Source organism: Vulpes lagopus, chromosome 2, assembly GCF_018345385.1.
Source record: "Vulpes lagopus strain Blue_001 chromosome 2, ASM1834538v1, whole genome shotgun sequence".
Lineage (NCBI taxonomy): Eukaryota > Metazoa > Chordata > Mammalia > Carnivora > Canidae > Vulpes > Vulpes lagopus.
The window spans coordinates 142,488,069-142,510,130 of NC_054825.1; the positions used below are offsets into that span (position 1 = coordinate 142,488,069).

Genomic DNA, 22,062 nt, shown 5'->3' on the forward strand with positions numbered 1-22,062 from the left:
AGTGAGAATGGTTTGTCAAGTGTGTGGCAAAGGTTTTAAAGACTGCTCCGTCTGCAAACAAATTCTGCAAATTCCTTTGGAAAAACACAGAGGAACTCCTATGCTGATTACAGCTTATTCTTTTTTGTTTTAATTTTAATTTCAATTTAATTAACAGATGTGTAATCATTAGTTTCTGAGGTAGAACTCAGTGATTCATCAGTTGCATACAACACCCAGTACTCATTACTTGAAGTGCCCTCCTTAATGCCATCCCCTAGTTACCCCATCTCCCCACCCATCTCCTTTCCAGTGACCCTCACTTTGTTCCCTAGAATTAAGGGAGGGTTTGCCTCCCTCTGTTTTGCCTCCCTCTCTGTTTTCCTCTTATTTTATTTTTCCTTCCCTTCCCCTATGTTCAGCTGTTTTGTTTCTTAAATTCCTCATCTGAGTGAGATCATATAATAACTGTCTTTCTCTATTGGACTTATTTCACTTAGCACAACACCCTCTAGTTCCATCCATGTCATGGGAAATGGCAAGGTTTCATTCTTTTTGATGGCTGAGTAATATCTCATTGTATACATACACCACATCTTCTATATCCATTCATCTGTCGATGGACACTTGGGCTCTTTTCATAATTTGGCTGCTGTGGACATTGCTGCTATAAACATCGGGGTGCATGTGGCGCGTCAAATCACTATGTTTGTATCATTTAGATAAATACCTAGTAGTGCAATTGCTAGGTTATAGGGTAGCTCTATTTTTAGCTTTTTGACTTCCATACTGTTTTCCAGAGTGGCTGCGCCAGTTTGCATTCCCACCAACAGATTACAGCTCATTCTTTTCCAGCCCCCAACATCTGATTTTTCCCCTCTACTAAACTGCTATTAAATCAACTTCTTTCAAAATATTCTGTAATTTAGACTTGCCTTTTTCTATTTTGGCATTAATAACATTTAATAATAATTTTGGCACTAATAACATTTCACTAAACACATTAATTAAAAAAAATGAATGTACATGTCCCCAGCATTGAAAAATAATATTACCAGAAACTGGAAATTTCAAGGGTAACTAGGGGTAGATCATTGGAGTGGGGGCAGCCTCTAAAGGTCACCTAACCTTCAGTTCAGGTCATGATCTCAGGGTCCTGAGATTGAGTCCCTCATGGGGCTTTCCGCTCAGCAGGGGATCTGCTTCTCTCTCTCCTCCTCCTCCTCTTTTCCCCCGCCCCTCCCCACTGCTCATTCTCTCTCTTTCAAATCAATCAATCAATAAAATCTTCAACAAAAAAAAATAAATAAGTTACTAAGAGAAAACTTCCCTAAGAGGGGTCAGGAAGGATTTTGACAATACTAACCTGACAGAAATCTTGCGGAGGCAGACCACGGTGACCAGACAGCACTGTGGGGGGCACGAGGCATCGAGAGTGGGAGAGTCTGTCTAAACCAACTTAGCAGGATCTCTCACTAAAATTGGACATGCAGAAACAAACACAGAAGCCCCCAAAATCAAGGCCTATTTGAGAAGAGAGATCAGAGGCAGTCAGAGGAGCCTGAGTAAGGTTTGGTCGAGGAGAGAATCTTTGTCACTGGGCAGAGGTGACCTAGGTGTTGGGGAGAATCTCAGGCTGCTTCTGTGTCTGTCCCAAAGCAGCTCTGCAACTGCGGACAAGTCACGGTACCTCTGGGACCTTCTGTGTTCCTGACCTATTAAAGGAAAGGTCTGCTTTAGACAGCATTCAGGTTCTTATCAGGTTTAATATTTTGAGATTCCAGAAGAGGAAAACTCTTGTTCAGAGCTTCATTTCACCTTAAATAGGACAGGGTTAGAACTCAAAGTTAGAGCCTCAGCCACTACCTCTCTCCAGGGAAGCTCTCCTCATTCTGTCTGAACACACGCTGGTCTTCCAGAGTGTCCCCAATGAGGCATTCTTCCTGGCCACAGACATTTCTGTTTAGACTTCTCCAACACTATCCATCAACAAGAGTCTTTCGTTTTCCTTCAAGCTTCACTGTGGGCCTCTTCAAATTCAAGTATAGAATCTGATGAGGTCTATGCTCTTGTTTCTGGAATGAATCAGTAGACTCTGAGGGAAGAGTTTGAGGAGATTAGGGACTGATACATGCATGTGAGAGGAATTAATAGCTTTGTTGGCCTCATGTAGTCGAACTAAAAAGCTAAAAATCTCCACAATCCTCACATCTTGATTGAAATTCGATGGAAAGACCCGAATTTGTTGAGGCTAGAAAAAATATGCTGAATTCATCGAGGCTAGAAAAAAATATGAAACAAACTCTGACAAATGATTATGACAGAACCAGAAGAATCACGTTTTGAACACTCGGTCTCTTCACAAAGGCCATGACTTCCTCACGCGGTTTGTTTCACTGACAAATGTGCTTTCTCCTCAGATGGAGCTGAGCTAAAATGTCAGAAGCCCCTTGTAATTGGCTTTCTCAAGAGCACCACTTGGCTACTCCACATTTCTGAAGAGGGCCGCCTGCACTTCCCTGGACAGACGCACAATGCAGCCTCCAGGAGGAGACGGAATCCCTTGTTCTCCTTCCTCCACAGCAGCTTCTTGGGCTTTTAGCTTAAATCATGTCTATTTGAGGGCTTGGAGTTCCTCTTCATTCTCCCATCAACCCCCATAGCATAGCACATTCCCTTTCCAAATATCTCCAACCTTTGATCACTAATCTTCCCATCAGCTGTCAGTGAGCAGCCTATTCAATGTTCCAGTCTCGAAATCCTTCTGATGAAGACAAATGAGAAATAAGCTTGTCAAGGAACAGTTCCTGGTACATCGAAGTCTCTCGATTCCCTCTGCTTCCACTCTGCTCTGAGGCCTGGATATAGAATGGAGACTGGGTTTCAGTGACAGATGGCAGAGGATAATCTCTCATTTTGTCATAAAGTTAACCCTCGGAAGGGGTTTTCTGAAAAAAGCTTTCTCTTGGAAAATCAGTGGTTTCAGATTTCCTTGCTTTTAACTAAAAGAAACATCTCCTTTCTGATTTTCAAGACAGGGAGCATGTCTTTCCTTTTAAGCTAACCCATCCTGCAAAATGCAAAGATCCTCTCCATTTCATTTTATTTATGCTTCTGGGAGTGCTTTGCATGTTTCAATCAATGTGGCTTTGACTGTGTTTGAGGCCTAGTGTTAAATAAGAAAACAGGGCTATTAAAGGTATTCCAATAAACAAACTCCAGGAAAGCTGTCTTTCAGTATTATTTGTTGATATTCTTACAGATGACAGAAGGCTAAAGGAAATACATTACTGAAATTAATTTTTTAAGGTTGAAAAACAGGGACTATATGTGGGACTAAATATTTGTCTTTTAGGGGCACCTGGATTCATCACTATGTTTGGCTCAGTGGGTGGCTCAGTGGTTGAACATCTGCCTTTGGCTCAGGTTGTGATCCTGGGGTCCTAGGATCAAGTCCCACTTAGGCCTCCCCATAGGGAGCCTACTTCTCCCTCTGCCTATGTCTCTGCTTCTCTCTCTGTGTCTCCCATTAATAAATAAACAAAATCTTTAAAAAATAATGTATCTTTTAGATCTCACACTGGCTAAGAAAGCACAGATTTATATCCAGATGAAGCATCTATTTTATCCTGTGAACAAGTTCAGCCAGAGGAGGTTATGATTCCAGGAGTAAAGAGTGTTTGTACCAAGTGTTTGAGCAAAGCAGAGAGGATATCACTGAGATCAACTGCTTCCAACCTTAATCAATAGATGACAAAGAAGTCAAAAGACAGATTACCAATAAGGCAAAAATAAGATGTTTTCCGATCATTTAAAAAAAAATGAGAGTCAAGATGGTTCCAGGTATGGCAGGAGGAAGATGCCTAGCTCAGAGCAAAGGAAAGGTCAAAGGAAGTAAAAACTTTGCCTGGGCTGGTGTCTGAGCTAAGTCACAACACAGGTATAAGCACTCACACTTGGGTTTGGGGAAAAGTCATAAAAGGGACAAGACCACATGAAAAAGAATAATTCCTCATGTGATTTTGAAAAATAGTGATGCCCCTTCTCCTTCCTGTGGGTCTGTATAGTGGGAATGATGGACACACACACACACACACACACACACTCGGAAAATGTGGATTCCATTAGAATCTTGAAGAAGGACAAGCCATGCCTACCTATGTCAACAATCTCTCTCCTGAATTGCTCTCCTATACTGAATGTCTGACCCTAAAATCCTTGAGGAGCAAGTATAATCCATTTGGAAGGAATAAGGGTGTGGAGAAGCTGGAAGGAGAGGAGACCAATGTTGAAACCTGGTTCTCTTTGCATCACATGCTATTTCTTGGACAAAGTAATTGCTGCTTCTGCTCCCAAGGAAGACTCTTTTCCTAGGCGTGGGGGATATGACAACGATTGTTAAAGAGGAAAGGTAATTGAAGGAGCAAAGAATAATGAGAAAGGATTAGCTGGGAAATAGAGGAGCTCTAAGACCATTAGAATGGGATTTTCTCCAATAGACTGAGCATCACATCCCTGAAGGTGTTCTTGAGTGCCTTCTTTTTCTGGGTAGCAACCCAAGACCGAGGGACACTCCAACCTCCCACTTAAGTTTTCAATATGTAGCTCCCCATTAATAAAGGAGCTTGTCCTTGAAGCTCAAGTAGATTGTCTTTACCTCTTGGGCAGGAATGCAACGAAGGATGACATCTTAACATGAAAAATAAACTCCATATACGCGTCCACACCTCTCTCAGCTTTTTTTTAATATTTTATTTATTTATTCATGAGACAGAGAGAGAGAAAGAGAGAGAGAGAGGCAAAGACACAGGCAGAGGGAGAAGCAGGGTCCATGCAGGGAGCCCAATGCGGGACTTGATCCTGGGTCTCTGGGATCACATCCTGGGCTGAAGGCAACGCCAAACGCTGAGCCACCCAGGCTGCCCTCACTCAGATTTTTGTAAATGAATTTTCACAGAGAAACTTAAAAGTGGTATTTGGGATTTATAATAGCATGGCTACATTTTGTTACATAAAATTATATTTTGAGGGCTATCCCAAGGACCTGACTACCATTCTCTGCTATTTCTGTCCCCAGAGTGAAACCAAAACGAAAACCAAAACCAAAACCCTTCAAATAACTAATTCACAAATTTGGGAACCCACCAGCGTGGGAACCACCTATACTCAGATTTAACAACTTTTAGATGCTGATGACAAAGGCAATGCAAGCAGCAGTGTGGACTAACTCAGAAGTTATATGTTCCTTTTCTCCCAAAGCCAAATTCACTAAATCAGTGACCTTGAAGACATAATAGTCAGTAGAGTGGTTGAGGTCAGAAACAGGCTCCAGTTGGCTAAGAATGAAGGCAGGATGGAAGATTCAACAGCAAGGGTTTTGAAAGCAACAAGGCAGCTCAGGGTAAAGTTCTCTAGGACGGGACATAATTTAGCAGAGTCAGCAAACACAGTTACTATGCTATGGAACATTGGTTGGAAGGCCTAAAGCATATAGTTCTACCAGTATCTCAAAAACAGAAACTTAGGAAGACTTGTGAGGAATAAAAGCCTAGCCTCTGGACTTCTGGGTCTGCAACGTATTCACTGTGCCAGCCTAGCAGTTAATGAAGTAACCCTGGGTCTCACTCCATCAACAAATAACACCACAATATAAAGAGGGTGTAACATCATATCCCATAACAATTACAAGAAATACATGTGTACAGTCATTCATATATACATAATCCATATCAAGTAGACAGAAAATGCTTTGAAAGCAAGTGATATGAAGACAGCGGTCAGGAAATGCTGAGTGTTATTAGTAAAATGAATGTTGTGTCTATTGCTACCACATTCCACTTCCTACTAATGACATTATCCAGTCTGGTCTTCGAATTTCAAATGCTGGGACTATGGGACCTGGTTAATGCAGACATGGGGGAAAACAGTATTGTTACCAGCATGTCATCTTGGAAGCAAAGGAGTGATTTCAGGAATGAAGAGGTCACCAGAGAAGCAGTGGAATAATAATGTCTCAATAACCAGTGAAATTATCTTGAGATAATGAATGCTTCCACGAGGCAGCAGACATGGGGGAGGAGAGGAATGAAGTGATGAAAATGGCCCTAATGAGGTTTTCCTGTGATGGAGTTATGAAGTAATCTGAATTGGTTGGGTTAGAACACTGGGTAAAAGATCTCCATTTCGGTCATGTGAAATCTCTTTTCTCTGAAAGCATCTTTTATTTTGTAATTACTTTTTAAGGGAGAGTTTATGTGAGCGTTGGGAATTCTTATTTTTATTTCTTTCCAACTTATTTTTGGCCTTCAGATAGCTACTCAAAAGTTAATGAAGTGGCAAAGTTATTCCTAGTAACAAAGAAATCGTTGAGAGAGCGGTGGGAGGGGTGGCGGTGGTAGAAGGAATGGCAGTGAGTTAAGACAGCCTTCAGTACTTCAAGCCTTGAATATAAACATTTTAATAGCTAACACCTTGATCATACTGAGCACTAACATGTGCCAGCATTTTACATAAATATTACCTATGAAGTAGGTACTATTATCAAGGTTAACTTGCCCAGGTCACACAACTAGGATGCAGCAAAAACAGCATATTCAAACCTTGACCCAAGTGTATTCATGATCGTAAATACTGTGCTGTCTGGCTTCCCTGTGGGCCCTAACTGTGGGTCATTTGGTATGACCAGCATTTGGTCCATGGAGCTTTTCCTATGGAGGGGTCCCAGTAGCAGCTGGACACTTTGTTCTCACCCATCAACCGGCCAGGTTTCCACTACTGACACCTTCCCACTGATGCCTGGAGTTGCATTTCTTCTTATTTATTTTCCTTAATGGAAACCAGAAGCTAAAGTTGTTTTATGTATTCAAATTAGGGTGGCTCAGGGAAATGGATTTTCATGAAGGCTTAAAAAGCAGTAAGAAACCTTTTCTTTCCTTCTTTTCTGATAATCAGAGAAAGAAGAGGAAGAAGAGGACGAGGAAGAAGGAGAAGGAAGAGAAGAAGGAGATAGAGAGATTAATTCTATTGTCTTGGCCTAAGCAGCAAACTATTCTATCCTTGCTCATCAAGAATAGGTTGCTGAACATATTGCAAATTTTTCCTTGAAACCTGGTGGATAAATATGCCTTTAATTTTTAATACTCTAGCAAGAAAAAAATTTATGTAGAAGTTAGAATACATATTTTTTATTTTCATGGAAGTGTCTGGTGTTTATCACATGTGACATAACAACAATTATTAATGCAAGCAAAAGAGGAAGAAAAGAAAAAAAGCTTGAGCTGCTGGAATAGTAGAAACACAATTCGAGGAATTTCAGCCCCTGGAGATGGAAGTCATTGCCCAACACTTTCCCCATCATTTTTAGGGCATGTGAAATGCCAGATGAATAATTAAGGAGACTTGAACATATAACATTGATTAAAAGGAGGGGACTCTTCAGTCGGATGATGTGGCCTCCATTCGGGTTCCATTCCTTACTAGCTAAGTGGGTCTTCAGGTTACTCAGCTTCTCTGAATGTCAGTTTCCCCTTCTGTACAAGGGATAAGAATGGTTCCAAATTCATTAGATTGTTGTGAAAATTTAATATAATAATCTATGTAAAGCTGCACAAGATGAATGCTAAATAAATACCAGCTATTACTATATTAATATTTAACTTGCAGGGAGGGTTTGTTAGCTTTGACATAGTAGTTAGCACAAACTGAGTGTTCCAAAACAATAGAAAAATATTTTCTCATAGTTCCGGAGTCAAATCCAAAATCAAGGCATTGGCAGGGCTGCACTTTATCTGAGGGCTCTAAGGCAGACTCTTTGCTTGCCTCTTCCAGCTCTGCCATCTTTGGGTTGGCATCTCTCCAGTCTCTGTGTCCACCTCAATGACGTGCTCCTCTTCATCTCTTCTCTCTTATAAAGACATTTATTTGTTATCGGACGTAAGGCCCACTTGAGTAATCCAGGACAATCTCATCTCAAGATCTATAACTTAATTACATCTGCAAAGATCCTTTCCCAAAGTAAGTTCCCATTCACAGGGCTGGGGTATTAGAAGGTGGACTATCTTTTAAGGGGTCACCATTCAACCCCCTACAGGTGTTTGGCATGCCATTCTTCTTATTCTGATCTTACACTGTTTCCTGATTGCTGAAGGTCCTGCCTTGATCCAAGAAACACTTAAGCCATGGAGGATATAGAAATAAAACAGCTTGAGCCACGGAGTAATGCAAATCCGAAATGATCGAGATGATTAGAGAGGTACAGATGGAGACGCCGGAGGAGGAGGAGAGGCCATTTTGGGGGGGAGCCGGTAATTGAACCAGGCGGTGAGCACAATATGCAAGTAGAAGGGATGGGACAATAAACATTCCACGTAGAAGGAACAGCAGGAGCAAATGCAGAGAAGTGGAAGGGCTTGGGGTATGTATTTAAAATAGCAAATGGCTTTTGCTTTAGAACAAGGGTCTGGAAACTATATGACCTGTCCATCCTGCTGTTTCTAACTGGCCCCTTAACTAACAGTGGCTGGAGAAAACCCAAAGGATGATGAAAAACGTGGATCATGTAAAAGGGACATAAAATTCCAAATTCAGGGTCTGTAGATAAAGGTTTATTGCAATACGGCTACCCTCATTCATTTACATACCGTCTGTGGCTGCTTTTGTACTGCAGTGGCCGAGCTGAGTAGTGGCTAAAGAGCCTGAACATTCACTCAGACCCTTCGCAGAAAAAGTCTGCTGATTCCTGTTTTAGAAGACACATCAGGGGTATAAAGGCAAATAGTGGGGGTGCCTGAGGGGCTTAGTGGTTGAGCGTCTGCCTTCAACTCAGGTCAGGATCCTGGGGTCCTGGGATCAAGTCCCACATCAGGCTCCCAGCATGGAGCCTGCTTCTCCCTCCCCCTATGTCTCTGCCTCTCTGTGTCTCTCATGAATAAATAAAATCCTTTAAAAAAAAAAAAGGCAAATAGTGGAAGAAGATGACATGCTGGTTGGCTCTACCCACTCAGCCTTTTGTCACAATCTCTGTCCTCAAGTTTGCCGAATCTTTTTCTGTTCATCTAAATATACTCTTCTAAATATCACTCTTGAAAGCCTTTATTTGGTTATTTGCTAAGTTACCTCCTAGCTGACTTTGCGATCCTCTTGAGGCTGTGGTTGAATCATAGCAGTTTAATGTATAACTTATTATACCGTCTAGGTAACATATTTGGAATTTAGGAGACTCCAAGCCACAGGACTGTCCCCTGGCAGATTGGTGGGACAGAGATCTTCTGTGCAAAGATGAGCCTTTCTTCACCCTTCTTGATGCACTGTCTAGGCAGCTGACTCTTCTAGCAACCAAAAACCAAATTTAGTTGACTATTAGTTTTGTTATTTTCTTTTCAATTGGTTAAGGTAATAGCCATTTGCAGCTAAACTGCCCCTTGGGGGAAGCAAAGATGGCAGGAATTACCTCGCAAAAATTACCAACCATGGAGAGTTGGATCTCTGTGCCCCCTTTAGTTAATAAGGCAGCCCTGGTAGCGATCGTTAAGATAGTAATTTTTCCATGAAGGAGAAAACAGCTCCCTGATGAACTGGAACTGAGATTGGAAAGGGTAGAAGCAGTGTTCTCAAACTTGAGTGTGGGGAAGAATTGCCAGGGGAGCCTGTTAAAATGCGGCTTCTCCCCCAGGGAATCCGTGGGGCTTCAGTGGAACTCAGGACTCTGCAGTAATGAGTTAAAAAGAGAAGGAGGAAATGGAGAATCCAGACTGCATCCCACCAACGAATCTTGATATTTTGTTCTTTACCTGCTCCAAGAATCCCTCGGTTGTTATGGTTACATATATATTCTTGTGTATAACAAGAATAAAGTAGGCAGGGACATCACTGTGAAAAATTTTCCTATTCTCACGTTCTGTTTAACTAACTTTATTTCCAGGGAGTAAATATGAATTGGTCCCTAATCTAAGTAAGAAATAACTTGATTTGGGAGAAGGGCTGGTCTTTGAAGGCAGTTATGCACACAATGGAGTATTGTTCAGCCTTAAAAAGGAGGGAAATTCGGCCATATCTGACAACAGGGATGAACCTGAGAAGCATTATGCTAAGTCGGGGCATTTGGGTGGTGCAGTTGGTTGAGCAACCAACTCTTGGTTTTGGCTCAGGTCTTGATCTCAGGGTCACAATCTCAGGGTCCTGAGATCGAGCCCCACAGCAGGCTCCATGCTCAGCAAGGAGTCTGCTTCAGTTTCTCTTTCCATCTCCCTCTGTCCCTCCCTGCCTCTGAAATAAATAAATCTTTAGAACAAACAAAAAAATACACATTACACTGAGTGAAAAAGCCAGTCATGGAAGGACAAATTCTGCATGATTCCACCTCTATGCCATCTAAAGTAGTCCAACACATAGAAATCCAAAAGCAGAATGGTGATTGCAGGAGGGAGAGATGGGGAGTTGCTGTTCTGTGTGTCTGCTTAATTGAAAGCTCACCTCCATCAGCAACACTATAAACTCTGATGAGATCCTGAATCTCTCTGTAGCATAGTTTCTTCATCTGTAAAATGGGAATAATAACATTACCTACATCTTGGAGTAGTTGTGAGTGTTGAATAAACAGAATAGAGACTGGCCCATAGCACACTTCAATTAATATCAGCACTTGTTGGAGAAATTCTGTATATTCTCATGTACCTCTTAAGAATGGTCTGAGCATCAGGAAATGTCATATTTAAATGAGTTATAATTCTACCAACCCACTCCAAATTAGCTGAGGACTTGTTCCTTAGATACCACTCTCATTTTCTCTGTGTGGTCATGAAAACGATCCCCATATTTATAAATCTCAGGTTGGACCTTACTTTTGTTTTTAGTAACTAATGTGTATTGAGCACCATATACCCAAAACTTTGATAACTGTTTTATGTGATTCAGTTCACATATTGCTAATCCCATGGGTTAAGTATTACTACCTACCAGTCCCATTTACAGAAGGGGAGACAATGCCACACAGCTGGTAGGTAGTGTGGACCTAGGACGTGAATCTAGGTCATCTGGTCCTATTCTTCTGGAGGAGGAGTTCTCAACCTAGGACAATTTTGCTTCTCTGGTAGGCTGAATAATGGACCCCCAAATACATCTGTGTCCTAAGTCCCAGAACTTACAAACATTACCTTATGTGGTAAAAGAGATTTTGCAAATGAGGTTAAGGATCTCAAAATGGGGAGATTAATTCGTGTAATCCAGGCTGTCCAATAGATCCTTATAAAATCCTTATAAGAAGGAGACAGAAGAGTCCGGGTGGAGGAGAGCATGCAAAGGCAGAAGCCAAGGTTGGAGTGGTTGGAGTGGAGTCTGCTTTCAATTAAGCAGACACATGGAACAGCAACTCCCCATCTCTCCCTCTAGGAAGGCACCACTAGCCAAGGGATTACAGGTGGCCACTAGAATCCAAAAAAAGTCAAGGAAACAGATTCTCCCCTCAGAGGCCTCAGAAGGAAATAGCCCTGCCAAAAACTTGGTTTTAGTGCCAGAAGACTGACTTCTAACCTCCAGAATTGTAAAAGAATAAATTTGAATTCTTTTAAGCCACCAATTTTCTTGTAATGTGTTACAGCAGCAATACAGAATTAATACAGTCCTCCAGGTGACATGTGGTAGTGTCTGGATAAACGACATTTTTATCTGTCATCAAGTGGGTAGTATCTGGTGGGTAGGAGCCAAACATGCTGCTCAACGTCGTACAATGTGCAGGATGGCTGCTAAATGTCATGAAATGTCATACAATGTGCAGGATTGGCCCTTACAACAAAGAACCCTCCAGCTCAAGTGTCACTAGTGCTGAGAATATCTGCTCTAGCACACTCAAACTGGCAGATCTGAGTGGAATGCCACACATTTTTGGTCTTCAGTTTTCCATTCATTTAGTGTAACTCAGGCTGATATCAAGTACTTCATGGAGGTGGAAGCTGTGTTTGCCTGGTTTATCATTAACTCAAATCAGTCACGGCATCACAGGACATTTTTTATCTACAGGATATAATTCAGTCTCCTCCTTCTGGATTTGAAGGCTCACCACAGCTGGCCCCAAACTACTTTTTTCAATATTATTTCTTATGTCTCTTTCACGAACCAACTTTGGAAAAGGGGAAGCTCCATGTAGCTCAGTGACAGAAATAAATGAACCATAGAGTGAAATAACTCTATGCTCTTCCAGCCATGGTATTCCATTTTAGATTCAAATTCCACAGACATAGTCTGCTTGTTCTAACTTGGTCACATGCTCTCCCCCAGACTGATCACTCATGGCCAGAGGAGTTCTTTTCTCACATTATTTGGAGAGAAATACTCGTGACTTGGAAAATTCTCCAAAGCACTCACCCTAGTGACTTGCATGCAGCACATATACTGGTTAATTGAATGACAGAATGAGACACCAAATTGTTGGGACTTATTCTGACCTTTATCTCTGCCCCTTTTTTTGTATTTATAGCATGTGATTGTGTCAGGTTTAACCTAAACATTATGTGGCAAAGAAATTATTAAAAATTAAAGTTCAGGGCACCTGGGTGGCTCAGTCAGTTAAACCGTCTGTATTCAGCACAAGTTATGATCCTAGAGTCCTGAGACTGAGCCCCACATCAGGGTATCTGCTCAGTGGGGAGTCTGCTTCTCTCTCTGTTCGTGCTCTCTCAAATACATAAATAAAATCTTTCTTAAAAAATTAAAGTTCAGGTTCAGAAATACGCTATTATTAAATTAATTTTCAAAGCTTCTTCTTTATGATAAATGAACAAAGTGTGTTGAAAAACCAACTATTCTTTAAACTCAAAAATACATAATTTATTAAATAAGTCAAAAGAGAAATTTGTATGATTCATAGTTGATCAGTCTGGGCTCACTACATAATTTTGTTCAGCATAGTAAATATTTTTAATTTCCTTAAATAATGGCAAACTACAACCCATAGATTAACACTGGCCCACTGCTTGTTTTGTAAATAATTATACTGGAATACAACAATGCTTTTCTCTTTTCTTTTTAATGTTTTTCTGTGGCTGCTTTGGTGCTACATGGCAGAGTAGAGTACTCATACCAGCAATCCTGTGGCCTGCAATGCAAAAACATTTCCTATCTGGCTTTTTACTGAAATGGTTTCTGGATTCTGATTGAGACTCTACAAACCTCTTTACTGGTGATGTACTCTAACCTATGATAAAGCTCAGGATTCCACCCTCTTCCTCTTTTTCCATTCCAAGAGTAGATATTTATGATCTGAATCAAGGACAAAGGGTACATAGAAGTTGCAGTGCCATTTTTGTTGGGAGGGGGAAAGGAGCCAAAAAACTCTCTTCCTATTCATGATTTATTCTCCCTCTTCTCATGCTGTCTTTGGAGATTGATTGCAGAGGCAAAGTGGAACCACAGAGGTACTCGGGAAGAGTCACACAGATTCAGTTTCCAAAGAGAAAAGTCAGAGAAGAGTCCAGCCCAGCTGACTGGGACAGGTAAGAAAAAGCGAGCCTAAAACCAGCATAATCCTGGTGTTCATTCTTTAGTTCTGTTCCATTATGGAAAATGTTAAGATACTACAAAGTTGCCTTCTCACACAGAAATTCTCTCAGTGGTACTGCATTCCTCTAGAACTTTCTTTTCCATGTGTTACGGGCTGAATTATGTCCCCCCAAAATCACATATTGAAGTCTTAATTTCCTGTATGTCAGGATGTGGTATCATTCTTGAAGATAGGGTCTTCAAAGAGGCAATGAGGTTAAAATGAGGTCATGGGGGTGGACACTAGTAGAAGCTGTGGGTGTCCTTAGAAGAAGAGGAAATCAGGACACAGACCTACACAGAGAAAACACCATGTGAAGACACAGGAGGAAGAGCATCTACCAGTCAAGGAGAGAGCCCTCAGGAAGAACCAACCCTGCTGACATGTTGATCTTGGAAAACCAGCCTCTAGAATTATGAGAAAATACATTTCTGGGGTTTCAACCACCTAGTCTGTGGTACTTTGCTATGGCAGCCCTGGGGAACTAGTATCCAACGTATCAGCCTGCACAGAGGAGTGGAAAACTATCATATCTTCTGCTCACCAGGTTAAATACCTGCTCTCCCCTCCTAAATTTCATTCTGGCTTACTGACTACCATTTCCATTATTTTTTAATATATACGTTTTCCAAATGTTTCTATCCATTGATTCAGCAATTCTACCTCCAGGAAGTTTCCACACTAAGAAAATCATTCTATAGAAGCACAGAGCTTTATGAACAAAGATTTACATCCCAGTAAGGCATATTATTTTCTCCAACTTAAAAAAAAGGTATATTATAAACACTTTACTGTACAAAAAAAATTAATGCAAAATACATGTCTGGTGACATTTTCAAACAATATGAAGATATGTAAGTAAAAAGTGAAAATTTCCCCTTACATTTACCCACAAATTAACTCCCCAGAGAGAACTATGGGACTGTATATGTTCATATATATTTATAAATGGAAATGGGAATCATTATACACAGTATTAGAATTTTTTCACTTATGATATCATGGTTATCTTCCTACATTAATTAATTTCTCATCCTTCCCTGCCTCACAATTCATGCTGTTTTAAAGAGTCACGTTGTCATCCTCCTGTCCTTCCCTATCGTTCTGCTGAGTATCTTTCTCTATGCTTTTACAGAGTGCTAGGATATTAACTACCTCGCCCAGCACATATGAATGTGGTTGAGAATAATGGCTCTGGAGTCAAGCTGCCTGGGTTTGAATCCTGGGTTTCCTACAGCTGCTGTACCAATTATCACAGACTTAGTGTCTTAAAGCAACATAAATTTTTTATCACACAGCTGGGGAGGTCAAAAATCCTAAAATCAAGGTGTTGGCAGGGCTGTGTTCCTTCTGGAGGTTCCAGGAGAGAATCTATTTCCTCGCCTTTTGAGGCTTCTGAGAGCCTCTTGCCTTCCTGGATTCATGGCCCCTTCCTCCATCTTCAGGATCAGTGGTATAGTATCTTCCAGTCTCTGACTCTCTCCCTCCCTCTCTCCCTTTCACATATCCTCTCTCTCACACACACTCACACCTCTGGTTTTATTGTCACATCTCTGACTGATATTGCTGTCTCCCTCTTATAAAGACCCTTGTGATGACCTTGGGCCCACCCAGATAATCCAGGACAACCTTCCCCTCTCAAAATACTTAACTTAATCATATCTCCAAAGTTCCTTTTCCAATTAAGGTAACGTTACATTTTACTATTTTACCCTGCAGGTAACTTCCATGTAGAGTAGTATTCATAAATTCTGGGGATTAGGAGGTAGGGATCTTGGTGTACCTTCTACTTACCATGTCTAGAAGCACTATCTTGTTGGCAAGATATGCCTCAGTCTCAACATCTTTCAAAATCATCCCTACTCATAAGGTTGCTGTGAAGTTCCAGTGAGTTCATTCATATGAGTGGCACCTGCAACACAGTATATGTTCAGTAGTGCTAGCAATTATTACAACTATATAGTTACCTATGTACCTTATTTGACCTACCATAGACTGCTGGCTCCTTGAAGAAAACAGTATTCCCAGGGACTAGCATAGCATCTGGGACATACAACGTGCTCAATAAGTGTTTGTTAAACTGACCTGCTCCACCTAGGAGACTATTATTTAGCCAGTAAATATGAAAGAGAATTTGCAATGTTATTAAAAATATCATCATGTTACATTGTCATATTAAGTGACAAAAGCGAAATAAAACATGCATAGACAATCACAGCTGCTTTAAATGTGCAGAGCTAAAACTTATGCATAAAAATAGACTGGAAGGAAATATGCCCAAACATGAACAGTTGGTGGTCTTCGGAATGGTGGAATGATGGGCGATTTTTTCTTCCTATTTTTACCTTCAGATTTTCTCTATTTAATTTTAACATGTAAAAATAACGTCCATCTGATTTACACACACACACACCTTGCTCAGACACGAGAGGCAACATGATACACTGAGTAAGAACTCTGGCTCTGAGTTACTATGTGCGCTGCCTGTCTGGCCCATCACTTACAAGCTGGGTGCACTGAGGCAAGCTGCCATTGTGGATGTCGTTATTGTGTTTCTGCTTTACTGTGTTCCCACTTTGGGTGGGACTGTGCACCCAAAGGACTGTCAGGGTCCAGTAAATGCCCAGAGCATTGCAGGGCACACAATAAGCCCTGAAAATTTTGTTAGCTAGCTCTCTCACAGTTATTCCTGAGAGGACAATGCTGACTCAAACACACATGTAAAGAGTTATAAGGAGGCATTTGTTAGAGAAGGGAAGCAGAGAACACTGAGAATAAAACCAGCTTGCTAAATCTCCAGACCTCTAGGACTTATTTCATTTAAGCCCCTCTCAGGAAGAGATGCACCAAATCTGGTATCTCAAGAGCATCTTGCAAACATTCTGTTTTTAGCAACAGAACTCCCTCCTCCGAAATCTCATTCAGATCCCCCAGATATAAAACAGATCAAAACAGCTGCTCTGGTAAAATGGGGGTCAGGCCATGCCTTCTGAGCTCTACGTCACTCTTACTGAGCTGAGGCTTCTCTGAGGACACTTTGGAGAGCACTCTTCCAACACAAACCTAACTGCTTCACAAACTGTGATTTTGCCAACTTCTTCTGGGAAGGGGGGCACCGTGTCACTGGCACCCCATTGTGGTTTTAGGGGGAGCAAGGAGCAAAGGGCGTACAAGGAACAGCTGTACCCAGGCTTCCAAACTACTTGGCACAGCATTTGTGCATGTCTCAAGCCTGTTCCTTAGTTGCTGTGCCCTTCTTTGAGTCAGAACTACACAAAGGCATTGTGCTCCCACACTGGTCCTCCTCTTTCTCCAATGGCCCTTTGTTTACCCATTTATCAGCAGGTGGTGGCTGACATGGTCCTCTTTGATTCTGTGGCTCAGGAGGCAGCAGCTAAGACCTGAGCTGAATAAACATCATATCATTTGGCACTGGCAGGATTCCTGGTAGCCTGGGTCAGGCGAGGTTTAAGAAGGATTAGGTTTAGATTAGAAAAAGGGTTGGGTTATTTTTTTTCCCCCTGTGGTCTCTTTTAAGTGCCTTAGGGTTTTGTAAGAGGAAAGTGGGCTGACAGCCTGGGCTCACTTGCTTCAGAAATAAAAGTGGTGAGCTTGCTATTCTTTTCTGGAGGATCAGAGTATGCGCTTCTCCCAACTGTGGTATCTCCATTGAGGGTGGAAGGCTCTTAGGAATTTGCTGAGAGCTCTACAGGTTTCTTTCTAGAGAACTCTGTGCATGTGTCTACACATACACTCGTGCATGCATACAACTGTACTCACTTCCAGGCGTTCCAGGTTGGGGGTATATTAAGAGTCTAGACAGTTCACTACTGGGAGGCTGCACTCTTCCCCTGCTGAGCTTGGGGGTGCTCCACCTGGCTGTCCTTTCCAGAGGTGCTCCTTGGTGACCACTGGTCATGCTGAGTGGACCTCATTGTCACAATGCCAGGTTTCCTTGGCAGGCTGGCCTTGGAGAGGCTAGCTGGGGGCCCTGGCAGTTGCTTTTGTTTATTACAAAGTCTTGCTCCACTCCCTGGTGACAGCTTGCAAACCAAAACTGTTTCATTTCCCAGTGACAAACAGGTTAGAGGGGAGAAGGGAGTGTAAACATACACACACACACACACACACACACACACACATACAGCCGAAGTTACACCTTTTGAAAGCATAACTTCTTCTTAGATTCCTTAGAAGATTGTATTTTCACCCCAGGGGTTGATTTTGCTTCTGGGGCAATCGTGGTTGGTTTTGCCTTCTGACAAAAGAAATTGAAGACTGAATTTTTCTTCCTCTCTCCTCTCTTCTTCCACACCACAAACCATTTCTAAGAAGGGTGAGGCTCACATGTCTTTTTTTTTTTTTTCTCAGATAAATGGATGTTCCCATTTATGGTTAGACAATGGAGTGCCCAGTCTACTGTTTATTCACTGTGTGACAGTGAGAAAGCCATTAACCTCTCTGAGCTTCAGTTTTCTCCAGAGATTAAAACAGTACCTGCTGCATAGAGTGGTTGTGAGAAATCAATGAGAGGCAACTTGTTTGTAACATTCTCACTCCAAGTGAACATTGGGAATGGCTTACGTATTATAAGCAGATTCTTTTTTTATTTTTATTTATTTTTTTATTTTATTGGGGTTCAATTTACCAACATACAGAATAACACCCAGTGCTCATCCCGTCAAGTGCCCCCCTCAGTGCCCATCACCCATTCACCCCCACCCCCCGCCCTCCTCCCCTTCCACCACCCCTAGTTCGTTTCCCAGAGGTAGGAGTCTTTATGTTCTGTCTCCCTTTCTGATATTTCCCACACATTTCTTCTCCCTTCCCTTATATTCCCTTCCACTATTATTTATATTCCCCAAATAATGAGAACATATAATGTTTGTCCTTCTCCGATTGACTTACTTCACTCAGCATAATACCCTCCGGTTCCATCCACGTTGAAGCAAATGGTGGGTATTAACTGCCTGTGGCACATGATTTTCCCTCCAGGACACCTTCTAGCACCTTAAATACAAACATAAACTCACCCTAATTTGGTAGAAAGAAGTTCTACATGCCCCATACTGTAGGACGAGTAACTACTTAAGTGGCATCATTTTAGGGTCTGGTTGAAAGTTCACAAATAATACTCTTACCATGAAGGTGAGGGAACTTGCTGTGTCCAACCTAGTCTGCTGTGTAATAAACATATTTTAAAACATTTGGACCCTGCTCTTCATTTTAATACCACTGTCATATAAAGGGAGTAGACGATATAGGCTTCCATAAAAGTTAACATTTATTAGAGCACTTTCCATATGCTAGTAGATATCCTATAAACTACCTAGTTTAATCCTTCCAATAACGCTCCAAATAGGTACTATTATTATCACTGCCAGTTTATAAATGAAAACAAAGGCTCAGTGAGGTTAGGTAAATGGCCCCGGGGCCACAGAGCTTATAAATATCAGAATTGGTGGTGAATCTAGAGCCTCCTGCATTATGCTGCTTTGATCTTTCCAAATTTTTATGAGACATGTTGCCTCTTTTTACATTCCTGAGAACAATAATTTTCAAGTTAAGTAGTTCATCCTTGCTCCCTTTGATGGACCTGATGTCTCCCCCTAGTAAAAATCTCAGATGGCTTAATGCTGTCCAGAGCAAACAGCTCCAGACTTATTTAAAGCAGTCTTCCCATTGTTTGTCTTGCTACTGGGTAATTTATTTTTTAACCTCCGTGCAGAAGAAAATTATGTAAGTGTACACATCCTTCTTTGCTCATCAGTAAGGGAGGGGGTTGGGGTGGGAGTAATTGTGTCCATTTACATCATCCAAATGTTTGCTACTAAACATAAGGAACAGTTCTTAAAACTGTGCACAGACTCCCACGGTGGTGCTTATAAGAACTCACGCCATGGGCTCCAGCCTATTTTTTCATTTCTATTGGCCCTGAGCATGCTTTAGATCTGAACTAAACTTCTTTATGGGATTTTATTTTCTGATTATAAAAGTGATATATGTCCATTGGAGGAAATTCAGAAAATATAGTAGAGTATAAAGAAGCCAATAAAATAAGGCCAAATTTCTTAGTGTGTGATCTGGGCCCAGGTTCAAAGCTCATTTGGCTTTGAATAATACCTGTGCAGTTATTTTTGTGAAGAGCTATAAAGAAAACTCCTTTGATTCTAGGGCAATTTCAAGATATTTTACCTTAAGTCATTTTAAATCAAATGAGAAAAAAAGAAAAATTTCCCGCTTCTGATTGTTATGGATGAATCTCCAGAGAATTGTTGAATGGGGGAAGATTAAGCTTCTGACATTCCCAAATGCTTTGTATTGTACGGCAAGCTGGATTCTTGCCTTAATATCTAACACTTCCAGCATGATCTGGAATCTTGAGTTTCCAAAGCTGTGGTTTAAAAAGACTTAGTAACCAGAATTGTGATTTCCCACTCTCCATTTCTGTCCACTTTTCTTCCTAGTCATGAAAGATTAAAATACTATACCTAAAAAAAGAAAATTGCAAAAATCGAATTTTCCATAATCACATGTGGCTATCTGCAGTATTTACTATTTATATCTCATCTGAACAAGATTCAAAGACTGAGTTACTCTCACATATTTTCTTTCTCACTGTTCTGGCCATCAGATCTTTTAAATCTATTGAGAAGTTGTTTTCACGCACTGACATTATATGACCATAAGAAAGAAAAAGATCATCCCATTTACTTGCCTGTGTCCCTAAATCAACTCTATTTAACTAATACTTTGTATACAGAATATCTCCAGCAGTATGTAAAAAAAAAAAAAATTAAATAGACTGGAGCTTTATTTTCTTCTGTTTCACTTGATCTGAAAGATCAGAGAGGAATTAATTTTATTCTAAACAGTGGCCCTTTCCATGTTGTCTATGGGCCTACACCCTGTAATGCAATTAGTGTTTTCAAATTTACAGCCCACAATCTGAGAGGCATTAATTGCCTATATAATTGCTTATTCATGTAATATTTATTTACTTGCTTTTCACTCCACTGTGTCTGAGAACCTCAATGTAATTCATAAGTATTAACACACTGTAATTATGTTTTACCGCAAGAAAAATATGATGAATGGCCATTAGAAAATTTAAACCAGTGTTGGCTTTGCAACTGACCAAGAAAGCAGATGTAAGATTTGTGATTGCGGCCTATCTCTTAGAGTAAATTATTCTTCTTTTTGTGCTGGGGTATACTGTTACATACTGGGGGGAAAAAAAAAAAGCCTGGATATTTTAGTATTGCCACATGCTACCAGAAGAACATGATGTAAGTTGACTCTTCTTGTTTGAAGAAGTAAGTAATTCTGCCTCTAAGATGTTAGGGATATCTTTAATGAAGCACGTGAGATTTTAGTCTTAGGGTCCTCCAAATAACTGATCCTGCATTTCTAGAGCAACCTCTAAGAACCAACCAGCCAAACCAAAAGTCTAATAATTATAAATTTGGCATTTTCCAGGATGAAAAACAATGAACACACCAGCAAACATGATTTTGATACCTAGTTAGTCTGTCTAGGCACGTGCCCTTTGCCTTTTCCCTCTGGACCCTCGTGACATTTCTGGTCTGTTCCTTCTAAGCCTTAGATTGCTGACCTGTGTCATTTGTTGTCATTGTCTTAGCTGTTGTCACTACTTTTTTAGTCCATTCTGTTAGGGTGACAGAGCTCCATGCTGTGAATTATGATTTATAATCGCTTGTCTTGTGTTTATGACATTCAGCTTCTTTCCAACATGATTTATTGCTGACCTTGTTTTTAACATTTGGGCATGATGCTTTTATATTTCAAAGCTGACCTCTAATCTTTGTGTGTTATATTTTGTTAATCTTGAGCAATGGATCTGGGGAATTATGGCTAAGAAGGGCTGAAAAAGCTCCCAGCAATGTGATGGCAGCTGCTATGATTCACCAGCAGGGCCACGGAAGCTGATGTATAGTGCTGCTCAGAACAGGAACTTGTTTGGACTGTAAATCTGAGTCGCTCCCTGACCTAGTGATGCTCCACCAGGGCCTCTGAGTCTAGGAAAAGGATCATCTTTGACTTCATAGTGAATAACAGTGTCTGTTTTTCCAAAAGAATGAACAAAGTTGTAAAGTCCTCTTGTTTACTTTTAATTATACATTTTTCGGGATCCCTGAGTGACTCAGCAGTTGAGCGCCTACCTTCGGCCTGGGGAGTGACCCTGGAGTCCCAGGATCAAGTCCCAAATCAGGCTTCCTGCATGGAGCCTGCTTCTCCCTCTGCCTATGTCTCTGCTTCTCTCTGTGTGTCTCTCATGAATAAATAAATAAAATCTCTTTTAAAAAGTACACATTTTTCCTAGCAATATACTAGTTTAATAAACAAGTACCTGTGTATACCTCAACATCTTGGTAATATTACTCATGTTCACATTAGCATGGTTAAATGTTGATAACTCTATCATTCTAGCCATTTGGGTTCTGCAAACCCACAAAACAGATGTGTCCCCATGGGGACATACTTTGATGGTCTTCTCAAAGCTTTCAATTTGACTACATTTTAAATTAATA

At 40.9% G+C, this 22,062-nt stretch overlaps 1 long non-coding RNA gene across 2 annotated transcripts; it reads right to left on the bottom strand.

Annotated features, from left to right (window-relative positions):
* Positions 1-1,253: 1,253 nt before the first annotated feature.
* Positions 1,254-19,325, bottom strand: LOC121481648. 2 transcript variants are annotated; one of them, XR_005985332.1, is made up of 3 exons: positions 18,419-19,325; positions 15,305-15,422; positions 1,254-2,837 (listed from the first exon to the last, which is right to left on the bottom strand). It is a non-coding gene; the product is annotated as an uncharacterized LOC121481648 (long non-coding RNA). The 2 variants fall into 2 exon arrangements; XR_005985333.1 differs by lacking the exon at positions 1,254-2,837 and adding an exon at positions 7,221-7,508.
* Between the last annotated feature and the right edge of the window lie 2,737 nt (positions 19,326-22,062).